Here is a 23,751-nt window from a genome sequence, read left to right as displayed (position 1 = left end):
TTTTTTTTATCAGTGATGAGTTTAAGCACTTTCCATTTTCTTAATGCAATTTCGTCTTTCTCCTGTTGAATGCCTTTTACTATCTTCTCCCAATGAGTATCAGCTTGGGGGAATGGCATGGCAGTGCGATATACTAGCATGTCCTAGATTTTGCTGACGCTCACATAACACAATATACTCTTTGTCCTACTTTACTGGGTTCGACCAGGCTAGATTTACAGTCCACATGTAGAAGAGGTGCCTAGTTCCACTTAAAACCCTGGAGGATTATTATCCCTGTTGAGTTCAGCAAAGCTGCTTACCTTTCTGACAAGGTGGAGAGAGGATACACTTGCCCTTCAGCTGTGGAAATCGTGCAACTTGGATTAAGTTACATTAGTAGTTTCAAGAGCAGCACTGCCATACATTAAAGTCACAAGCAGATGGCTTTTCTCCGAGATGGGAAACCCATCTTCTATATAAGAGCTCCTGAAATATATTAGATCCCTTTGTTCAGGAAGCTGCCTCTTACCATGACTTATGTTACATTCTCCTTCTGTTGCTGTATAAAATGTATTTACTTTCAACAATAACTTCACAGCAGCCAACAAATCTATAGAGAATTAAGAGAAATAATAGCAGTATCTATAGCATCTGTTTACTGATGAACTCATTTATTAGTGGCCACAAAAGTGTTTTCTCATATTCTTTTTTCTTTATAGAATTCTCAAGCCTATGTTTATTTTAACAATCTGAATTTTCTTGAATATTGCTCTATATTTTTTTTTTTTGGTACAGGCAGTCCCCCGGTTACATACAAGATAGGTTACATAGGTTTGTTCTTAAGTTGAATTTGTATGTAAATTGAAACTGTATATTTTATAATTGTAGATCTAGACAAAATTTGTTTTTGTCCTGTGACAATTGGAGTTTCTTGTTATTGGATCAAGGATTATCAATACAGCTTCATTACGGACACCTTACAGCTGATCATTGCAGCCTGAGACTATAGTAAAGCATCCAGAGAGCTTCACCAGTGGTCACAGTGGGCAGAGGGGTCAGTCTTTAACTAGGGGTCATCTGGAAGTCGGGTGTCCGTAAGTAGGGGACTGTCTGTATAGGCCATGTGTGAGCAGTGGGGGTCCAGCTAATGTGGCCACTATCAGCAAAGTGGCTAAAACATTTCACTGTGGCCCATGTGTTCACATATCATGCCAAATCTAATGTGCAAAATTATCCACAAGGTATAGAAATATAAGGTGCTTATTAAATGTGTAGCTGGTGTGACTGCTTTATTTTGCTACTCAGATTTGCTTTCCAAATGCCATGTATTATAAGCACGCACAATCTGTGTCCTGAATGCAAATAAATGTTCATTTTTATTTATATCCAAATGGGCATTAGTTCCAGTCTTGCCAGATTTTACAGAGGGGGCATGACATTGTTAATCTGGGCTGAGTAAGAGGCATTAGATGGCAGAACTTGGAAAGATAGAGTACAGTAGGCCTAGCAGCCTTGTGGATGTAGACCAAAATGCTCATTTATACATTAATCCAGACTACAGATATTTTGAAGAAAGTCATGCTCATGTAAACTCCTGCTAAACCATACATAAAAATACTAATCTTTATTTATATATCGCCATCTTATTCCTTAGCACTTTACAAATCATAGGGGACATATACAAATATAATAATACATTATAGAGTACAAACAGTCATATGGAACAATAGGAGTGAGGGTTCAGTCTATAAATGAATAGTGTAAGGATAGACATTTCAGCTTTTCTGACACTCTCCTGCTGTTTGTACAATGCACACTAAGGGCTATGCATAAAGTTTGAGATGGAGTCATAAACTTATCAAACAATCCCTGCTGTGCGTTCCCCCGACGATCATGGACTTACGCCGTGATTCACTAAGATCGTGAGCCCGATATCCTGCATGTGTCGCTTCCCCGCTCAGGTCCGACGGAGTTCACCTTCTTCTTCCTGGTGCATGTAAGTGCATTGACTTGCGACACAATTTAAATGTTAAATCCCTCACTCAGTCCGACGGACCGCCCCCGATTTGTGTTGCATGAAAGCCAGCGTGATTGCGCTAAAATCTGATCGCATTTCCCTTTTAAATGCGGTGCAAATCGGCAATGGCAGGAATATCCAACGTTTGTGCGGTCTGCGGACCCTTAGTAAATGAGCCCCTGTATGTATTATGTTTGTGGGACTTGTATGTTATCCACAGTTATAGGGGAAGTCAATCTGTGCCAGGTTGGATTAATAAAAGGTTGGAACCTCTTGGTAAAAAGCATGTTGCATATCACTTGCGGTATCATCCAGCCTGGTGCCCAATGCACCAGTGTTAATAAATCTCCCCAAATGTTCCTGTATGTAATACAAAAAAAAATTACTTATATAAGGGGGGATGGAGAGAAATTTCCCCCTTTTGAATAACTGTATAGTAAACCTGAATCCTGCATAAATCTTCAGCTAAATGTAGAAAAGCAGAAGCATCCTAATTAAATTGCCTGACAAAAGTAAATAAAATGAATGAAAGGGGTCTACATAAAATATGATTTGAGTTTCTAGCAATATCCCAATTTTTATTCTTTTGTAAACATCATAAAAGTTACTTAGAAATTCAACAAAATAAGGGTGTGCATTCAAGCGAGGCATTTTGTGCGTATCAGAACAGCTGAGAAGAGGAGATTTGCCGGATTGCATAGCTCTTAGCAATTCGTTTACAAAACACATGCGTTTGTTAATGCTGTGTTAATGTGTGTGTTAACAAATGCGTTAGCGCATGCATTTTGTAAACACATTGTTAACATCATGTAATCAGGCAAATCTCTTCGCAGCTGTTGATACGTTGATACGTTTGAACACGCATGCTTTACTGCCACGAGTGATCACACCCTAAAAGAGTTTTGCATCACAAAAATGCAGTAGGAGATTATGATATGGTCCACCTGAGGGGCTCCTGCTCATCCAATCTGCTCACAAAGTTTTACATTGCACTGTGGGATGCTGAGGTGCAGGGTATAATATGAATCTTTATTGGAGTTTTGAAAAAGAGCCTTAAACTGCACAACTGAATTGTAAAGAAGATAAAGGGCCTTTTTTTAAGGTAAGTCTGCCTCTGGTAAAGTATCCTGGTACCATGTCATGGGATTTATAGGGGTTGTCCATAAATAAATGTTTCTGTGGATAAAAATAAAAAAACAATCCATGGTCATGTGATGTCACAGAGGTTCACAGCCCGGTATAACACACAGCACTGATTACTCTGCTATGAGCCATGCTCCCGTGTGACATCACATGACCATGGACCAGTGCCCTATCTAATATAAGCAAGGGGACTGCTTTTCATTATACATACAATAACATTTATCTTCAGAAAGTGGACAACCCCTTTAAGCTCTAAAGGCCCTCACACACAGTCGGCAAAACCATATAATTGGGGGAGAAGACAGATGAGACGTATTTCTTATGTTCCTAGGAGAAATAAGCCGCCACTAAAAGTGTTTAGAAGCAGCATATTCACATATCCCCAAATAAAACACATACATACTCCCAAAGTCAAGTGTGAATGTATAGGTTTACACCTATTTAAGGTCTGAATATCAATGCAAGAGCTTGAAACGTTATCAAAGGAAGATTCCATATCAAAAACAAGAGTCCAAGAGTTAAAAGGGAAAAGTTAAGTAAGGAGACATATGGTTTTGTATTGACAATCAGACATATCAGAATATGGCTAATATTTATTATGTCATTTTCAGAATCTCTACTCCTAGAATGTCCAGTGCACGTATCAGGATGAAACCAGCTGGGCATTGCACAAGCCAGCACTTGTTAACAGGAAAGTGAGAACTTGAGCAAAGGGAAAACACCAGAAGCAGCCAGAATAGCCTACAGGTAAGTGGCATCCGACAGAACACACACATCTTGAATCATGTCCCAGGAGGATGTGACTGTAAACATGAGCAATGCATTTCATATGCAAGCCTGGAGTTTTACTGTTGTTATTTTCTGTTTAGTTTATTAACTGGATCTGCTTGAAAGGTTGTAACTTGAATACCAGTGTCATCAGCTACACATATTATACATATGACTGTGAGTAACGACAATTTATTGTGTAAGGTGTCTACACACGTTTCCTAACAAGACAGCAGGATTTGTTTGTATCACCAGGGCTGAACTGTATAGAATGGAGGGACAATACAGTGGAGGGGCAATCCGACAGATTCGGACTTAGTGTGGGATTTAACTTTCAAATTGTGTCGCAAGATAAAGCATTTACATGCACCAGGAAGAAGAAGGTGAACTCCGGCGGACCTTATCAGGGAAGTGACACATGCCGGATAACAGGCACATGATCTCAGTGAATTGCGGAACAGTGCATGGTCGTCGGACAATGCACTTTCATGAACTCCGCTGGACCAGGTAAGTAAATGCATACAGAGTACTGCCATGTAGTATACAATGCATACAGAGTACCACCATATAGTATAAAATAGATACAGCGTACAGTCATGTGGTATAAAATACATACAGCATACCGCCATGTAGTATACAATATATACAGAGTACCACCATATAGTATAAGATAGATACAGCATACAGCCACGTGGTATAAAATACATATAGCATTCCACCATGTAGTATAAAATGCATACAGCGTACCACCATGTAGTATAAAATGCATACAGTGTACAGCCATATAGTAAAATTAGCATACAGCGTACTGCCGTGTAGTATAAAACTAAAATTGACATGGCGCAGAAGCCCTGATAAATATCACCAATACTGTGGGGAGGAGTATGCGGGGAGGAGTATGCGGGGAGTGGGGGAACCCAGAGCAGCCTTTGGGCTAGGAACGGCAGGTGCATGTGCCGGTGGCCGGAATTATGTGCGGACTGGAGGGAGGATGGAGTTGCTGGGCGGCTGGAGGGTTCAGTTGCCGTCTGGTGGCGGTCATGAAGATTTCCAGGCAGGTACATGTGTGCCTGGGCGGTGGCCACGGGTGAGGGCCGGCCGGCAGGGGGATGAATGTGGCAGACAGATGTGCCGCCGGGAGCCCCGTGTTACCAGCAGGAGGCTGGTGTCGGGCTGTTTCATCACAGCCCAGACTCGGCACTAACACCCAGGTTCAGAAAAACTTTGATCCCTGTGTTTAAGCCCTTACATGACCGCAGCGTGTAGGTGTGTCCCCCATGGATACCCCCAAATTAGCGGTGCCCCAAAGTTGCCAGGTCATCTTCACACCGGGTTCTGGCTTCTGGCGGGACCCGGCTGTAACTAACTGAGCATGCGTCAGCTTGTTCAAGCCCAAGTGTGGAATTAGTTAAAATAAAAAAAATTTTAAAACATAAAAATCATTTTATAATAATAATTAAATAAAAAAATAAAAGTCCCATAAGCACCACAGTTACATATAAAATCCAAATAAAGTATATAAAACACAAAAAAGTACATATTTGGTATCACTGGGTCAGTATTAATCTATACAATTAATCTAAATCAATATTGAACCCGCTGGTAAACTGGTAAACAACCTAAAAAAAGACACGAAAAACTGTTCTAAGAAGCGATCAAAAAAAGTTACACGTCCTAATAAGGTAAGACTGAAAAGAACAACTCTGCAAAAAAAGAATCCCTCAACCAGATATGTCAACAGAAAAATACAGAAGTTATGCCCCGGAAAACGCAATGTTCTCCAATACTGGTTTTGCTCAGTAAAGTTGATACAAAAAAACTATATAAATGAGGTATCACCATAATCGTAGTGAACCAGAGAATAAAGATAAAATATTCTTTTAATGTTATGGCGAGTAGGCAAGAATAAAAGTGCTAAAAATCCAAAATAAAAATTGATGATTTTGTTTGTGTCTACCGTGAATACCCTGTACAATATGACAATACAAATCTGCTCTGGTGGAGCTGCTTTCATTATATGCCCAAATATGTGCCCATACAGTAGTTTACTACCACATATGGGGTATCGTTAAACTCTTGAGAAATTGGGCATCAAACTTTGCAGAGCATTTCATCATTTAATTAATTGTGAAAGTGTCATTCTTGGTCTAAATGAATGCATTTTCCAGAAAAAATGCAAAATTTTCTAAATCGATGGATTTTCTTCCATCTTGTTTTAACCCAGTGAACACTTAAAGGGTTAATAGAGTTAATAGAAGTTGTTTTACATAGTTATATGTGTGTATACTTTTCTATAGGAGTTGTCCCTCAAAACTTGAAAATAATCACACCTAAAGTTCTAAGCCTTATACTTCAGAGAAAAATAAGAGTACACATAAAAAACCATGTCTTCATAAAGCAGACATTCCAAAAATGTTAGTTATCAAGCCTTTTGGGTAGTTTAACTATCTGTCTGGAAAGCTAAAGCGTTCCAGAGTTACAACCAATTATAGTGACACATGTCAGATTCTAAAAGTCGAGTCTGGGCTTTAAGCTGAAAGCAAGCGTTGGTGATGGGTTAATCCTGAACAACTCCTTAAAAATTGTGATGTTAGGCACTTGAGAATTTTTCCTTATTTCTGCATCAATAATAAATAATAGATAACCGAAATGTATGTAATATGTGCATCTATCCTCAAATACCCCAAATCAACCTGCTAAGGGTTAAGAGCAGGCAGGTGACTGGTAGTTTTCATAAAGAATTCCTCATGTGGCTCGGTTCACATGGATTAACAGGCTACGGCCCTTTTGATGTGGTCCAGCAGCCAATAAAAGTCCTTGTTTTGGCCCTCAGCGATGCTGCACATCTGTGGAATTCACATTGTGCAGATTAAAAGAGACTCAAAGTGTTAACACAAAGGTACATTGTTGTCCCGACTCTGCAAATATTTAATCTGCACCTAAAACAATATTTTATCAGAGCCAGTGTCCTACTTTAGAAACATAGAATGCGATTGTAGATAAGAGTCTCTTGGCCTAGTCAGCCTGGCCTTCTCTTACCTGCTGTAAAACATCACATGTGTTTGATCTTTGGCTTTCTTTCATGTGAGGATACTTACAATTGTATGAAGCCATTCCTTTACAGTTTTCCCAAAAGCAACTCTCTTTACTAATGTAACAAGAGTCCTGCACTTTCAGAGCGAGATTTATTATTTCAGCATGTATATTTTTTTTTACATTTTGAGGCAAGAATATAAAAAAGCCAGTTTATTCGCAGACATATTTCTTTTGTTTAACTGTATTTTTATTGAAAAGAAAAGGTTTTATACATTTTTCACACATATTATCAAATCGGCATTCATAGGATAAAGAAAAGGCCAACAGAACGCAGACTTATTTAATTATTAATAATTCCTTTATTTATATAGCGCACACAGATTCCCCAGCGCTGCACAGATCTTGGCTTATCAGTCTCTGTCCCCAATGGGGCTCACAATCTAATCAACCTACCACTGTGTATTTGAATATGGGAGGAAACCGGAGGACCCCAAAAAAAACCCATGCAAACACGGAGAGAACATACAAACTCTTTGCAGATGTTGACCCTGGGACTTTGAACCCAAGTCCCCAGCACTGCAAGGCTGAAGTGCTACCCACTAAGCCACCGTGCTACCCATATATTTTTGTGTTGCTGGATCTCAATGCACTGCAGTAGTAACAATGTAATCAAAAGTTGTATTATCATTAAGCAGAGAATAAGATTGTTTGGCAGCAGCCAGCTGGTAGATCACACATCATAGGACCCCACTGCAGGACTCTCTTTGGGTGACACAGCCCTTCTCCTCCATGTTCCGTCATAGGAAGCAGCCCCAGTATAGCAGTGGTTATCAGAAGAAATCAACTTCATTGCGGGGAAGTCAGTTTTAAATATGATTTATTTTTGTAATTTCTTTAAAGAACATCTACCTTCAGATTTACTGATGGTAGACTGTCCAAACTTACATACTGGCCCTTTTGCATAGTCTCTGGCCCTCTTTTTCTCACGTAATGAAATGCCTGTATACTTCTAAAAAACACTAAAAATATGGAAATGAACCGGAGGGGCTCCTGCTAAGTCACTGGAGAGCCTCTTGGCTCCGCTGTCTGATAAGATATGCACACCCCCCACTCTCTTCATTTTAGCCTGGTCCCAGGCCTGAGACTTTGCAAAAGTGCCAGCACGTTAGTTTGGCCAGTCTACCATCAGTAAATCTGATGGTAAATGTCCTTTAAGCCAAAATTCTGGTGCATGGGGCTTAAAATAATCCCCTATTGCATTATATCAAGGCTTTTCATCAACAGTGGAAATGTTAGCTTTCTAGCAAGCTGGGATATCCATCAATCATAAAAATGGCGACCCATTGTATCGCCATCTATGTAAATAGAGCAATGTTATACAGGTCCGCTGCTCCTCCATTTTATCCTATGGGACTGTTAAAAATAGCCAAAGCTATTTTTTGCAATCCAATAGAAATGCATGAAGAGGCATCATACCTGGTAGGAGGTGGGTCAAGAAAAAGCCCCCCATTCACATGATTACTGGGGTTTTCAATATGACCTATACTTTTTTTATGACTAAGTGACTGCCAAAAGCATCTTGTAGTAGTGTATTCCTCCAAATACACCTTAAAGGAAATCTTCCACCAGGAGGATGGAAGGGACTGACATACTGGTGTGTGCTTGAGGGGCTCTGGTCTCCATTGGTGTTAATTGAGCATGGAGCCCATCAGGCTCATTTGCAGAGTTTTTAAAGATTTTTTTGTAAAAACAAGGGTATAAGAAGCTAAATGAAGAGCAGACCCTGGCAGAGGGGGCACAGTCAGTGTACTTGCTTTACAATCCTTCATCCAGGTGGTAGATTTCCTTTAAGTTTTGCTCTGATATCTTCAAAGTCCTCTTGAATAGACAATAATGAAGACAGCCACGTTTGAGCTCCTTCTATCACCAACAAAGAAATAATCGATGACGCCATGGTAGAATTGATAGGTGTTGGGGTCAGGGGAGTCCAATGAGCTATAATCTTGGAGTTATGCCTCTAATTGCACCATTTCTTAAAGAACTCTTTCATCCAAGTAATTAGTATTCAACTAAGCCTTATATGAATAAACATTATGCAGAATCTGCTATTTAAAATCTTCTATTTATTTGGATTCTGAGGGGTCCGCAGCTCACTGACCTGAAACTTTTAAATGAATATCATATCATAAAGACATCCTCCTAATACATTAGCATGATCTGCCTACAAATCTTTGTTAGTTCAAACAGAGCATGTTGAGCAAATTACACCCAGGAGTACATAGGATTTCTAAGTCTTTGATGTTTCTCTGCATAAATTCAGCACAAAAAGTCTTTTTTCCCCTCTTCCTCCATTTTTTTCCATCATAGGCTTTTTGATATCTCAGAGAATTTGTTAGTAAAGTGTATCAACCACAACTAAATTTATTATTTTTTTCAGCATTCGAAATTAGTTTGAGACATTACAAAAATACATGTGCCTATTAGCAGTTTACATGAAAATAAAGCCACATTATGTTCCATTTCCAAACTGGAAAATATTATCTTTTCATTAAAATAGCATCTTCTGGTTTAGGAGAGATTACGGGAAGATAATTGGAGACAATAACATTGCCTGCTGTATGCTCAGAGGCAGCATCTGAACATCGTCAATAAAGGACTTTTAAAACCCATTTTTTTTGCTTTGATTGAAATAAGTTTCGCAGATTAATATTTGAAGATATCATATAATATTGAAAAAGATGGTAATATGGCTCTCATAATAAAACTGAATTGCTGGCAAGAAAATGAAGCAGGTGAATGCTATAATGGACAGGGGCGTAACTTGAGGGGGTGCAGAGGTTGCGGTCACACCCGGGCCCAAGAGGTTTAGGGGGCCCTTATGGAGTCACTTTCCCATATGAGAAGACTATTACTATACTCCATACAGGGCCTGGTACAGACTTTGCACTGGGACCCACTGATAATGGATATAGTGTACAGTACACATACATATAAATACCATACACATATCCTAAATATAAAGTATTGGCCCATTACATACTGAATACAAACACAGAAAATGTAACCAAAAGATATAGAAACTTAACATATACAAGAAACATTGTATTGTATACCACATGCTGCTACTAACTTTTGGCATAGGTCCAGTCATTACATTTTTTGGAAGTATAAAGTTTATTTATATAATAAACTTTTTAATAAACAATCAAATAACATGAAACATTACAAGGATACAAACAAATCAAATTCAGGACTTGCTTTGTACTGTGTGCTTTACTGAAATATGATTGTAGTTGTGCTGTGATTCACCCTCACGCCTTCAGCCAGCACTTTTTGACCCAGATTTATAAAAAGTGAGGCAAACTGCACTAAGTATATACAGGCGGTCCCCTACTTAAGAACACCTGACTTACATACGACCCCTAGTTACAAACGGACCTCTGGATGTTGGCAATTTACTGTACTTTATTCTTAGGCTACAATAAACAGCTATAACAGTTATCACTGGTGTCTACAATGAAGCTTTAGTGTTAATCCTGGTTCTTATGACAATCCAACATTTTTAAAATCCAATTGTCACAGAGACCAAAAAAAATTTGGCTGGGGTTACAATGATAAAGTATACAGTTCCGATTTACATACAAATTCAACTTAAGAACAAACCTTCAGACCCTATCTTGTATGTAACCCGGGGACTGCCTGTACTTATATACTTGAGTATAAGCGGACCCGAGTATAAGCCGAGACCCCCAATTTTACCACCAAAACTGGGAAACCCTATTGACTCAAGTATAAGCTGAGGGTGGGAAATGCATTGATCACAGCCCCCCCCCCAGTATATTGCCAGCAAGTCCCCAGTAGTATATAGCCAGCCTGCCCCCAGTAGTATACAGCCAGCCCAGCCTGCCCCCAGAGGTATACAGCCAGCCCAGCCTGCCCCCAGTAGTATGCAGCCAGCCCAGCCTGCCCCCAGTAGTATACAGCCAGCCCAGCCTGCCCCCAGAGGTATACAGCCAGCCCAGCCTGCCCCCAGTAGTATACAGCCAGCCCAGCCTGCCCCCAGTAGTATACAGCCCAGCCTGCCCCCATGTAGTATACAGCCAGTCCAGCCAGTCCCCACTAGTATATAGCCAGCCCAGCCAGCCCCTAGTAGTATACAGCCAGCCCAGCCTGCCCCCAGTAGTATACAGCCAGCCCAGCCTGCCCCCAGTAGTATAAGGCCAGCCCAGCCTGCCCCCTGTAGTATATAGCCAGCCCAGCCAGTCCCCACTAGTATATAGCCAGCCCAGCCTGCCCCTAGTAGTATACAGCCAGCCCAGCCTGGCCCCTGTTGTATACAGCCTGCCCCCACTAGTATACAACCAGCCCAGTTTGCCCCGTGTAGTATACAGCCTGCCCCCACTAGTATACAGCGAGCCCAGCACTAAAAAAAAACTTATATACTCACCCTCGGGTGGCCACCAATGCGCAGTGCTGCTCCCCCAATGTCCGCGCTGCTCCCCCGATGTCAGCGCGGGTCCTCTTCTGTCTTCTATCTCCTTCTGTTTCCGCAGGGCGCCGAAATGTTCTTCCGCCCTGCGGAAGACAGAATACCGAAGATAGAAGACAGAAGAGGACCCGAGCTGACATCGGGGCCACTGGAGGGTGAGTATATAAGTTTTTTTTTTTAGTGCTGGGCTGGCTATTGACTTTGTGCTGAAAAACTCGGCTTATACACGAGTCTATACGGTACTTGAGTACAGGGGCTTATTTACTAAGGATTTCATAGATTTTGCACCGGCTTGCACCGACATCCAACAGAAATCGGGGGGAAGGGGGGGGGGGTTGTGCCCTCAGATGATCCGACGGATTCGGACTGAACATGTGATTTCAAATTGTGTTGCAAGCTCAAGCACTTACATACACCGGGAAGAAGAAGGTGAACTCCGGGGAACCTGTGCTGGGAAACAACACATGCAGGATATTGGGCACACAATCTTAGTGAATCGCAGCAGGGTTCATGATCGTGGGACAATACACTTTCGTGAACTCCGCAGGACTGGGTAAGTAAATGTGCCCCACATTCTTCAATTATCTGGCGCACCCTGCATTGCTCTGGAAGTGTGCACCATCTTTTTTTAGGTGCACCTTTAATATACACCCTACGACACAATACTGTCAGTCGCTGTATTAAATGTGTTCACGTCCCTTTAGGGGTACATTTCTCTGTCTTATTGAACACAGTGCAGCCGCAACACAAAACTGGCGCAGACACTTTATAAATACACGTGCAAGTCAATTTTTTTTATGTCCAATGTTAGAAAAATACTGGCACAGCCAGTTTCATATACCAAGGACTATGGGGCACATTTACTAAGAGTAGTGCAAACTGCACTAAATGCAATTTGTCTGTCTATAGTGCAGGATACACCAGATTCAGGACTTCTGGTGCCCGGTCTTCATAAATCTGCAGCTCCTGCACTGCCCCGACAGAGTTCACCAACTTTTTTTAGGTGCAACTTTAACATAGGGGTTGCAACACACTTCTGTCGGACTTTGCATGATAAATCTGGTGCGCGTGTGACTGAGTACTGGAACGCCCCCTAATTTCTGTTGTATGAAGACTATTTCAGCTGCACCACAAAATGGTCACGTGTGACACATTTGTTTTAAATTCATGTGCAAGCAATCTGTACCTAAAAGAACGTGCAACGTCCTACACAAACCTAGCGCACAGCCCTTAGTAAATGTGCCCCCATGTGTTTCGTTGTTCTTGCAGTGAAAGTAAAAAAGCCATGGAACCTAATCCCAATTTATTAAAAGTCAACAGGACTTGCCATACATCAAACTGGCGAAGTTATAATGTTTTTTTTTTTTAAATAAAGGTTCATTAAGCACAGTGTTAAAAGTATTTTCCCACTTCATTCTTCATTTTTTTTTTTAAATCATTTTCGATACATGATACATACATTGTAGCTGACACGTTTCGAGCCTTTAGTGGAACATAGAAATGACAGTCCTGGTGACAGGTTCCATTTAAAGGGTTGATGTGATTATTATAAGTTATCTCCTTCCCACCAGATAAATTATAACTTGCTAGATGGTGGGACTCCAGCTACCAAATGAATGAAGCAGTTGGTCGTGTAGATGCAGCCGCTCCATGCTTTCTCAAGGGTACTACCAGAAATAGCTGAATAGTATGTTTGGTTCTCATTCATTATCTTTCTTTGCTCCTTCAAAGTCATTTTGTTCATTTCAAGTTATAATGGACCCCTGTTCATTATAACCCCTGATAACTGGGGTCCAAGCATTTGAACCCCTCGCCTATAACAGAGTCATTCCTGGGATCATCTGAATAACTTGAATATAACTTGAGATAACTCAGGGATAACTTGAAAATGAGTCTTTTATTAGGCCTTGTATCCTTCTTACATAAACTGCAAACCAAAAATCATTCCATAGACTGTAAATGGAAGCTGCTTACTGCTTTCACTGCAAATGGTTGCTGCTTACTGCCTTCACAAAGGATTCTTCTCATCTATCTTAGAAACATAAAATAGCATAATGACCCAGAACACATCAGTAGTCCCAGCAAATGCATTAAAGTAATTGGGTGCCCGTGACATTCATTTTCTATCCATTTGAAAAAAGGGTTACATCTATAGCCTTCATGTAAAGTACCTGGGGTTTTGTTGTACACATGTGTATATACAATATTTTATATGGACTAATGTTTTCTCTGTCCTCATATTGCAGCACAGCGACAATAGATCATTGTATAATGTCTGGATGTGTGGTCTTTTTTATGTTATTACTTTTTTCCCTTGATATTTGCATTACCCTCAGATCTGCCATTCCTTTCACAAATCCTTCTCAAGAAGATTTTACTAGTCATGATTTATAGACATCCAAACTTCCATGGCTTACATTGCACCCGGTGTTATCATGTTTGGAGGACAAAGACTCATCTCATTTTATTGCGTAACCCAAATTTTGGCAAATTCAGTACCAAAATCTTCCTCTAATTAATGTACCATTCACATATATACATGAAAACTGATCAAGACAGAATGTTACTATACCTTCTTCTTTCTACTCGTACTCGTACTTCCCGCACCAGGTTGCTCTATTACGCCCCAGCTTCTGGCACCAGCTCACGGACGGAGACGGTACCAGAATCAGCGGCTGTCAGCTGTATATTACATATGTAATACAGTATGTTCTAATGTAATGTTAAATGCTTAAAGGAAACCTACCATTTAGAATGGCAGGGGTAAGCTGTAAGTACCGAGCACCAGCTCAGGGTGAGCTGGTGCCGGTACTTACTTTCGTTAGTGTTATAAACCGCGGTATCGCGGTTTTAACACTTTTTAAACTTCAGAGCAGAAGGGGCTTCGGCCGCGCAACATCTCCGCTATTTCCTATGTAGGCGCGCGCAAAGTTTAAAAAGTGTTAAAACTGCGATACCGCGGTTTATAACACTAACGAAAGTAAGTACCGGCGCCAGCTCACCCTGAGCTGGTGCTCAGTACTTACAGCTTACCCCTGCCATTCTAAATGGTAGGTTTCCTTTAAAGTAATGTTCTTTACACTGCCCAAAGCTTGTAACTTCAACCAGAATGAGTCAACGTTTAATAATCCCCATGCACCACCTAGAGTTTGCAGCTTTGTGACATCACAATTAAAATGTCCAAGTATGACATCAAAAGAAAAAGGCCTGTTATGACATCACAATTGTCAGAACTACTTTAATTGAAATGAATGGATTGATGTTTTAAGATATAAGCTGTGATGGAGTTTGGCAATGCGGCAGATGGCAGTAATACAACCTACACAATTATATCTGCATATGCATAAGCATATAGTAAAGGAAGATGCAGTCATTTGTCTCTGGGATTAAAACCAAGAAGAGAAATGGAATGTTTTCTCTTCACCTTCCATGTACTGCAGGATGGTAGTTTTTGTCATGCTTCCATAATATATTGTGGGCCATTGCACTCTTTTACCTGCTTTAAATAATGGAAGGGCATGATGTAGTCTGACGCACACTGATGTGACCTTAGCCTAGGATAGATCAATAAATTGATATATAATGGTATATTAATTATGATACACAGAACAAATATAAACACAGTAGAAGGACTTCAATACGAGAAACACAATATCATTTCTGTATAGAAAATATGTTGATGTTTATTGCGTTTCATTATTTGCAAAATAAGAAAACAATGAGATTTGCATGAGATCCACAGGAACACACACAGAGACACGTATATCACCTATATTTCATCTGCTTTTCCATTCCTAGTGTTTCTCTTTCCTCTCACTACATTATTAAAGCAATAACCCACTTGCCAGTGACACATTGACCCAGAAAGATTCTGCAACCTCCTCATGCAGCTTGGGTGAAAATTGGCTTATAAATCATGAGTAAAACCATGTTTTTACTTTGTTCGGTCCCGTATTTTGTATCCTCTTAACACCTTGAGTTCCAGAAACTCTTGGGATGTTGAGATTTAATGTAAGGAGTGAAACACATACTCCTAGAATGGAGCCTGGTCATGTCACTTGCCCAGAGAGCATTAATATAGAAAGTGCAGCCACATCATGTTTTCTGCATATAAATCTTTCTGAATATAGACCTTCACTCACCAGAGCTCATATACTGATGAAATTCCGTCCATTTCTGTTGGAAAAGAAAAGACTGAACATACAATACCACCATGAACATACTATAGAAGGGATAGTAATTTCTTTATTTATATGGCACACACAGATTACGCAGTGTATGTTTTGAAGTGTGGGAGGAAACCATAAGACCTGGAGGAAACCCACAAGTCCTGATAACTTGAGACCTAGGATACAGACCACCATGAACTTGGTAATGAACATTTTCTATTATAGTAGATATATATACACATGCAAACCTCTACTGGCTACTATTTAGCACACCATATATAATTCATGGAGCAGTGTTTCTTAAAGCATAACCATCATTTGAGAATATTTTTAATATTGAGTGGGGGGGGGGGAGCATTGTGAACAATTTTGTAATATAATTCATTAAGATATTGTTCTTAAAATATCAGGCTGCAGAGCTCCCTCCCATGGAGATCCTTGTTCCAGCCTTCACATGATTGATGGAGGTCAATGCAGGTGGAATCCCTCCGATCAAATTGTTATGCCCTACCATGTTGATAGGGGATAACATTAATACTTGGTATAACAGTTTTAGCTAAACTACACTGTGTGCTTGCCTATTGGATCGCTTCTCACTTTAGTGAGCCCCACAGCTTATTAGAGTGAGCAGTAGGGTAAACCTGCTGGCCACTGTAGACTAAGACCTAGCCAGCCACCCTGTCCCCCTCTATAAAGCAAGGTTGTCACATAAGGGACCCGCCATCTCTCTGCATAAACCACAACAGCATTGGCATTAAAGGGAACCTGTCATCAGAAATTCACCAACAAGTATGTTGTCAAGCAGCTGAACACATTCTAGATCAAGTTTCTTTCATGGTGCAGTGTGGCATCATCATCCAGAAAATCAACTTTGAAGTGAGATGTAAATTGGTTGTATAAAGACAAGGAGGCCGAGAGTGTAAAATTGAACTGAAGCTCGCTCTTCTTCAGAATACCCTCTTCACTGTAGTTGATGGTCCTGCATCCATAGACATCACTAACCAGATCTCCTGAAGTCCAATGCATGATGTCAATCACAATTCAGAGCCCCACACCTTGACTTCAGTGTGAAACGTTCCGCCTCCTTGACTTTATACAACCAATTTACATCTCACTTCAAAGTTGATTCTCTGGATGATGCCACCAGGTGGGCCATGAAAGAAACAAAAACTAGAAGATGTTCAGCTCCTTGACAATATACTTGTAGTGGTTTATTAGGGCAATTGCTGATGACATGTTCCCTTTATTACCTGTTACTGCCACCACATGGCCATTAAAGGGGGCATCTATATCTTGTATCAATTCAAGGCACAAAATAATAATTTTTAATAAAAATTATACTGTATGTAAAACAATATAAATTGCCCCCAAAATCAATTTGTAAAGTTAATAAAAATTTATTTTGAGGTTAGTTTTACATGAAGCTTTGTAATGTCATGTCAGTGATATTGTTACTATTTTTGAGTTGAGAGTAAATGAATAAAGAAAAATATTAAAAAGAAATTTCTTTTTGTCCTCTGTTTTACTGGACTTTAGAGGTTTTGATAATTTTAGATTTACATAGTAAATTGCATATATTACGCTATAGTGTAATATATGCAATTTATTGTAATATAGTATGTACATAGTACTATAGTATGTGACTAGCATGTTAAGTTTATTGTAAACTATAACCCAGTGTCCAGAACAAGATTGCTGTCTAACTAGGTCTCCACTGGGTTTATATAACTAGCTGTACTGGTGTACCCGGCATGACTCATGTTGAAAACGTCAATGTACATTTTAATAGAGCTCTGGTCATGTGAATAACCAATTAAAGGACAACAGCAGGAATACAATTTAATACAAGAGCCTTTTAATTAGAAAAAAATGCTTGCGCTACAGATTTGCAATCCCATACTTTGTGCTGCTTTTCCCTTATAATTGTGGTGGATTCCCTTTCTGAAAAAAAACGTGGCTTGATTTCTGAGTACAGATATTGTAATTTAGATTTTTATGAAAACTTTTAACTTACAATCAATGATTCTTATACATAAATGATATATTTCAATAAATTGACAAACTCATTTGTACTAGATTTCAAATATTTATACACATATGTATGTTATTCTAAATGTAATATATGTATTTTATTTTTTTATGGCAGAGTACAATGTTTACATAGAGTTATCCAAAGAAAAAAAATCATATATATTGACCATTCTGGCAGGGAATGAGTTAGCAGTTGGTACCACTAAGTAGAGGAGCATATGTCCCCCTCCTTCCCACTACCCCCACAGGGAAATGTTTCAAATTGAGCAATCACAGAATCCCCAGGCAATGCTTTTTATCTTGGCCTCTCTCACCTTTACCTACCTAAAGAGTGTTCCAGAAGCTGCAGGTGGTGCAGTTACCGCTAATGGAAGAGTCTGGAGCAGAGGGGTTTTTTGTCACATCATCTAAGAGCGTCAAGACTGGGGATAAGACATAGAAAATAGATAGCCACAGCCACATAAAGTCTACATTACTTCTACTCATGATATTTAACAACTCTTTATTATGAAACTGAGCTTTTCTACCCATGGTATTGTAGCCACAGCAATTTCTAATATTACTTATCAATAAAAATCAAGCACCCCCATTTGTTGTGTCCGATACTGGATGAATAATCCGGTGCAGTAGAAGACTGGTGAGTTGTACTTTGCATCTATTAGTTGGTCTAGTTTGCTGCACCACAATATTGAATACAGGCGGTCCCCTACTTAAGAACACCTGACTTACAGACGACCCCTAGTTACAAACGGACCACTGGATATTAGTAATTTACTGTACTTTAGCCCTAGGTTACAATAAACAGTTATCACAGGTGTCTATAATGAAGGTTTATTGTTAATCCTGGTTCTTATGGCAACCCAACATTTTTAAAATCCAATTGCCACAGAGACCAAAAAATTCTGGCTGGGGTTACAATTATAAAATATACAGTTCCGACTTACATACAAATTCAACTTAAGAACAAACCTACAGACCCTATCTTGTACGTAACCTGGGGACTGCCTGTATTCTGGTCTAAAATCTTCAGCACATGTGTCCAAGGGCATTCCAGGTGCAAATGACTCCAGTATTCTGGCGTAGAAAGATTGATACATCTTCTCCTATGTATTTATAGCTAAAACATGCAGAAATTTTACTGTTCTACCTTTAAAATCAAGCATGATAAACCAGGGACACTTAATCATAGATCCAGAAACTGTGACAATAGTAATAGTCTTATATGTGTATCCATAGCCTCCTTCCTTCTAAAATCAACTTTTAAAATTATTCAAATAAGTCTGAGGGGCTACTCCAGCCCTTATGTGATCTGGCTTTACAGCCTGATTGTAATGGTAGGACACAAACAAGGACAGTGAGCCCTGACCCTGAGACCCTCAATCTGACCCTACCTGTTCATTGGGTCCCCCCTAAACGGAGGCAATAACTGGGCGGAGTTACCTCCCTGGGTAAGGTGAGAAACGTACAAATACAGAGAAACAAACACAATAAGGCAAGGTATACAATCCAAGTCGGCAACAGCGGGGAATGACAATAACCAAATCACAATCCAAATAGAGCAGTTAAGACACAGGCAAGAAATCAGAATCCAGAAGATACAAGAGAGCTAGTGAAAACAGCAAGATAGCAATAGATACAGAGATCAGACTGTATAACCAGCAAGGTCTGATGGGAGTAGGCAGGTATATAAGGCAGTTCCCAGACACGCCTCCAGCAGCCACTGGGGGAACTGTCCATCAGGCTAGCAACCCTTGGTGGGCAGTGCTGAAATGCAAGGAGCAGGGTGTGGCTCAGTAAATCCAAGACACAGCTCACACACAAATTAACGCCACCTATTCTGCGGATAGAGGGACGTTTTGGCACGGACGTTACACTGATACACTATCTCACCCTTCTGCTCAGTGCACAAGTGCTAAGGGAGCAGGAGAGAGGGTAAAACAGTGTAACAGTCTGTAAAGCCAGATCACTGAGGGGCCAGGATATTATCATTAGCATAATTTTCAAAAAATGCTTTTAGAAGGAAGGAGGCCATGTATAGCAAATATAAGAAGATTACCACAGTCACAGTACTATGAGTCTCTGTCCATGATTTATCATACTTTCTTTAATCCATTCTTAGAATACAGTAGATGTAAACCAAAAATATATTTAAAAAGTTAATATTATTCACATTAAGCTATTTAGGGTGCTAAATATGGCATGATAAATAAGTCATAGCCATGACTTAGTTGAACAGGACATGGTGCAGAATGCCCAGCGTGCAGTTTCTGTCTATATAACTAGATTTCTAGCTGCTGCGGATGAAGGTTTATTGCATCATTTTTCTCCTGCTGTAAATTCTTAAATATTTCAATGGTCATAATATACAGGCAAGATCTAATGATTACATACATATAAGTCATGGAAAGCAATGGATCTTCAGGGCCATCGACAATAAGGCTTAGGTTCTAACTGACTCTCCAAAAAATAGTGTGAAGTTTCTTAATACTACTTCAATATTTTCTATAGAAACTATTGCTATTATGCTTAAAACATTGTGACAAAAGTTTACAACTTATCACCTATCTGCAGTATCTGATCTGAGGACTAATTTTACCCATGTCGGCACACATACCACCACTTTATATCTGTCCAACCTCATCAACTCATTCAGCTCCATGGAACTCGATGGATAACTAAACACTGTGCATGGTTTTTCTTCAGCAGTTTCATAGGGATAGATTGAGCAATTCATACTCCCTTCCAGTGATAGTACAAGGGATTTCCATTGTTATTGAGGGTCCCAGTGGTCAGACTCCCACAAATTAGACACCTGCCTATCCCATGGATGGGGATACATTATCAGCATGGCACAACCCTTTTAAAATCTATGGCTAAGGCATTTAGTTCTCCGGACAGACTTTTGGCTGCAGGTGGGCACTTCCTATAAGATGATCAGTTTTGCTTATCATAGTCTAGGCTACACAACCTCATGCAACAAAGTTGCAGTAATGCCAATTCTGTCAGAAACTGTTCCATCTTAAAGGGTTTAGCCACTAATACAAAATCTTACCAGGGTAAGTATATAACCTTAATAAGATAACCCAAATCATACTGGAAAAGTCTTCTGAGTAGTCCTGTAGCCTCCATGTCCTGCTGGAGGGGGCCATGCCCCCATTCTCCGTCCATGATAACCACTTCCACATCAGTGGTTGGAGGGGTGTAAAGTTTTGTATTCACAGTTAACCCTTTAAGTCACCCACCCTTTTAAATAAGCCACACTCTTGGAAACGAAGCCACATCACAATTACCACTGGGGCGCTGCAGGGTCAAAGTTTTACAAAGTAGAATTTCAATACTTCAGGGGGATAATATGATAACACAGGAGGGATAGTATAATATTACAGAGGGATTTGTGGAAGCTATTGGCTTGGGCTGAGTAAGGTTTATGAAGTAATTCAATAAATGTAAGCTACTAACGCTAATAAAATGATAAGATGTATCAAGAGAGGCATAGATGCTCATGATAAGGCTCATGATAGTTCTCCCTTAAACAAATCGCTGTATTGAAAAGTGTGTGTATGGGTTCTAGTGCATCAGACATAACTGAACTGCGTCCCCATTTCGGGTTATTATGGAGCAATCTAGTTACAATATAACTAAGGGAAGATTCTGAGATTTTTTCTATTGATCTCATTTGCTTAAAGAAAAATTGGTTTAACCAATGCCATACTGAGGGGTTATTTGCTATAAAAGTAGGATTATGGAACCTGCTGTCACAGGATGTTATTTGAAACATTGGACAAGTTCAAGAGGAGCCTTTATGCTTTTCCTAAATGGGAAAGTATCACATGTTATGGAAACTAGATTATTGAGTTTAGATGTTGATCCAGGGATTTATTGTGACTGTCATATTGGAATCAGGAAGGAATTCTTTCTCCAAAATGGGCTCATTTACATAATTTTGGTATTTCTTGCTTCATCTAGATCAACACTGTTAGATGATAAGTTGGACTTATAATAAGTTGGGCTAGACAAAAGAATTGTATACAGAATGCTAACTCAGTTCTTTTAGTGTTGGTTGGTCCAAACTTTTAATGTATTCCCAATCCTACAGACTTGGTGATGGTTGTGGGGGGGTTTGACTTCTGGGACTCTTATTAATCATAATAGCAGGGGCCCTGTTCCCTTGAGTCAATGGTTTAGTAGGTCAAGCAAGTGCACTGATACTATTTACATTGGATACGGGCATTTTATAAATACCTATGATCCTATAAAGACCAAATAGACCGTCAGAGCCCATGTGGGTATCCCAAAATGGGATACAGAAGCCTCATGTCTAGTAGGTATACCAGTGTTCAGACCCCTGGTTTTCAGCAAGTTAAAAGGCACAACCTTTGGGACACGATTGTTTCACATTTATCTATTGTAAATCTGTCTAAATGGTTTCTAAATCATATGATATGTGTGTCAGCCATCAAGTTATTTAGATCTTCCTGGAAAAGATAACTCAAACTACAGAAAGTTATACAATAAAAGATATTCCCCCAAATACTACAAGAAACCCAGACTAATTATAAAAACCTGGATACAAAAAGACTGAATGTGTAAACACTACATTACTAATTTATCCTCATCATAATAATGTTTTAGTATTTAATAATTAATAATTATTATTATTAATAATAAAATAATAATTCCTTTATTTATATAGCGCACACAGATTACGCAGCGCTACACAGCGCTTGTCACATCAGTCCCTGCCCCCATGGGGCTCACAATGTAATCATCCTACCAGTATGTTTTGGAGTGTGGGAGGTAACCAGAAGACCTGGAGGAAACCCACGCAAACCCGGAGAATATCATTAATTACATTATTTTATGCTTGCTGGTTGAACGAAATTGACATATACACCACATAAGAAAATTAGAGCAACTTTTTGTGCAGAACAATATCTATTAAAAAGTCAGGATAGTTTCTTTGTTGGATACAGTATTTGACAATATTTGGAAAGTCATTTATAACAAATGATAGATGTTTACCACAGGCAAGATCAACCTAGATTATGGTAGAAGTCCATCCCAGGTCACAGAGCCAGCATAGATTGATCTGCTAACAGTCAGTGATGTATTATAATCCGGTAGGACAACCTCCATAGTCAAGACCTAGTGTATTGCCAAAATTACTTTGAATGACCCAGGAACTATCACTCACTTATTGATACCTGTCATTGACTAAAACAAGCATTATTCTTGATTTGGCAATTCTCACATTAGCTCTACCAGTGACTAGCCTATGGTGGGCTCCAGCCTTCTTAATTCCATGTAGGATTTAAACACACACTGTTTGCAAATGCAACATATTTATAAAAAGTTTCCAATGCATTTCACAACAGTTTATCTGCAGAAAATAGTGTAGTGTTGTACCATGTTAGCCATGCAGCAACCCATATCATAGGCGATCTCCATATATCCATAATACAGTAGATGAATATTGAACTTACAAGTTCAGATGAATTAGGGTATTATTTTTGAAATGGCACCTTAATAAAAACTAAAAATGTGAGTATACATAATACATGATTAATGAACAAACATGTTACCCTCCATTCCTCCCATTCAGCCTCTGTTCAGGTTCCTATTGGATTCATTACAGTCTGGCTGTGTGAAAGTCTAATGCTGCTCCTCTTCCCACACTACCCAGTATCTGGTCCAATTTCATCATACAAACAATTACATTTATTTGCTGAATTGGGAACACTCATTTAAGTAAGGAATTAAAATGTGCCAAAGGTGATAAAGCAGAATGTGGCCAGCCACTACTAAACCTAGTCACAGCATGTAGTAACCTTGATCTTAGCTTATCATAGCAGGAACATATTGATCATCCTCAAAGCCAAGGTCTGGAGACATCTCAATACATAATTTTAGATGTGCTTATTATTTAGCTACTATTTTATAATGACCAATTTAATGAGCAGAATGAACAGCGATTCTACAGCCTGTTGTAATACAAATGTGTGATCAAAAATGTATGTAAATTGTCAGATCTTTAATAATACACAAGAAAGAACTTGTACAAATGTTATCAAAAAGTCCTAATGAGAAAAAATAGTTCTAATATAGAACATTTGTAG

Source organism: Engystomops pustulosus, chromosome 1 (assembly GCF_040894005.1).
Source record: "Engystomops pustulosus chromosome 1, aEngPut4.maternal, whole genome shotgun sequence".
Lineage (NCBI taxonomy): Eukaryota > Metazoa > Chordata > Amphibia > Anura > Leptodactylidae > Engystomops > Engystomops pustulosus.
The sequence above is the reverse complement of the archived record's forward strand: the minus strand, read 5'-3'. Positions refer to the sequence as shown.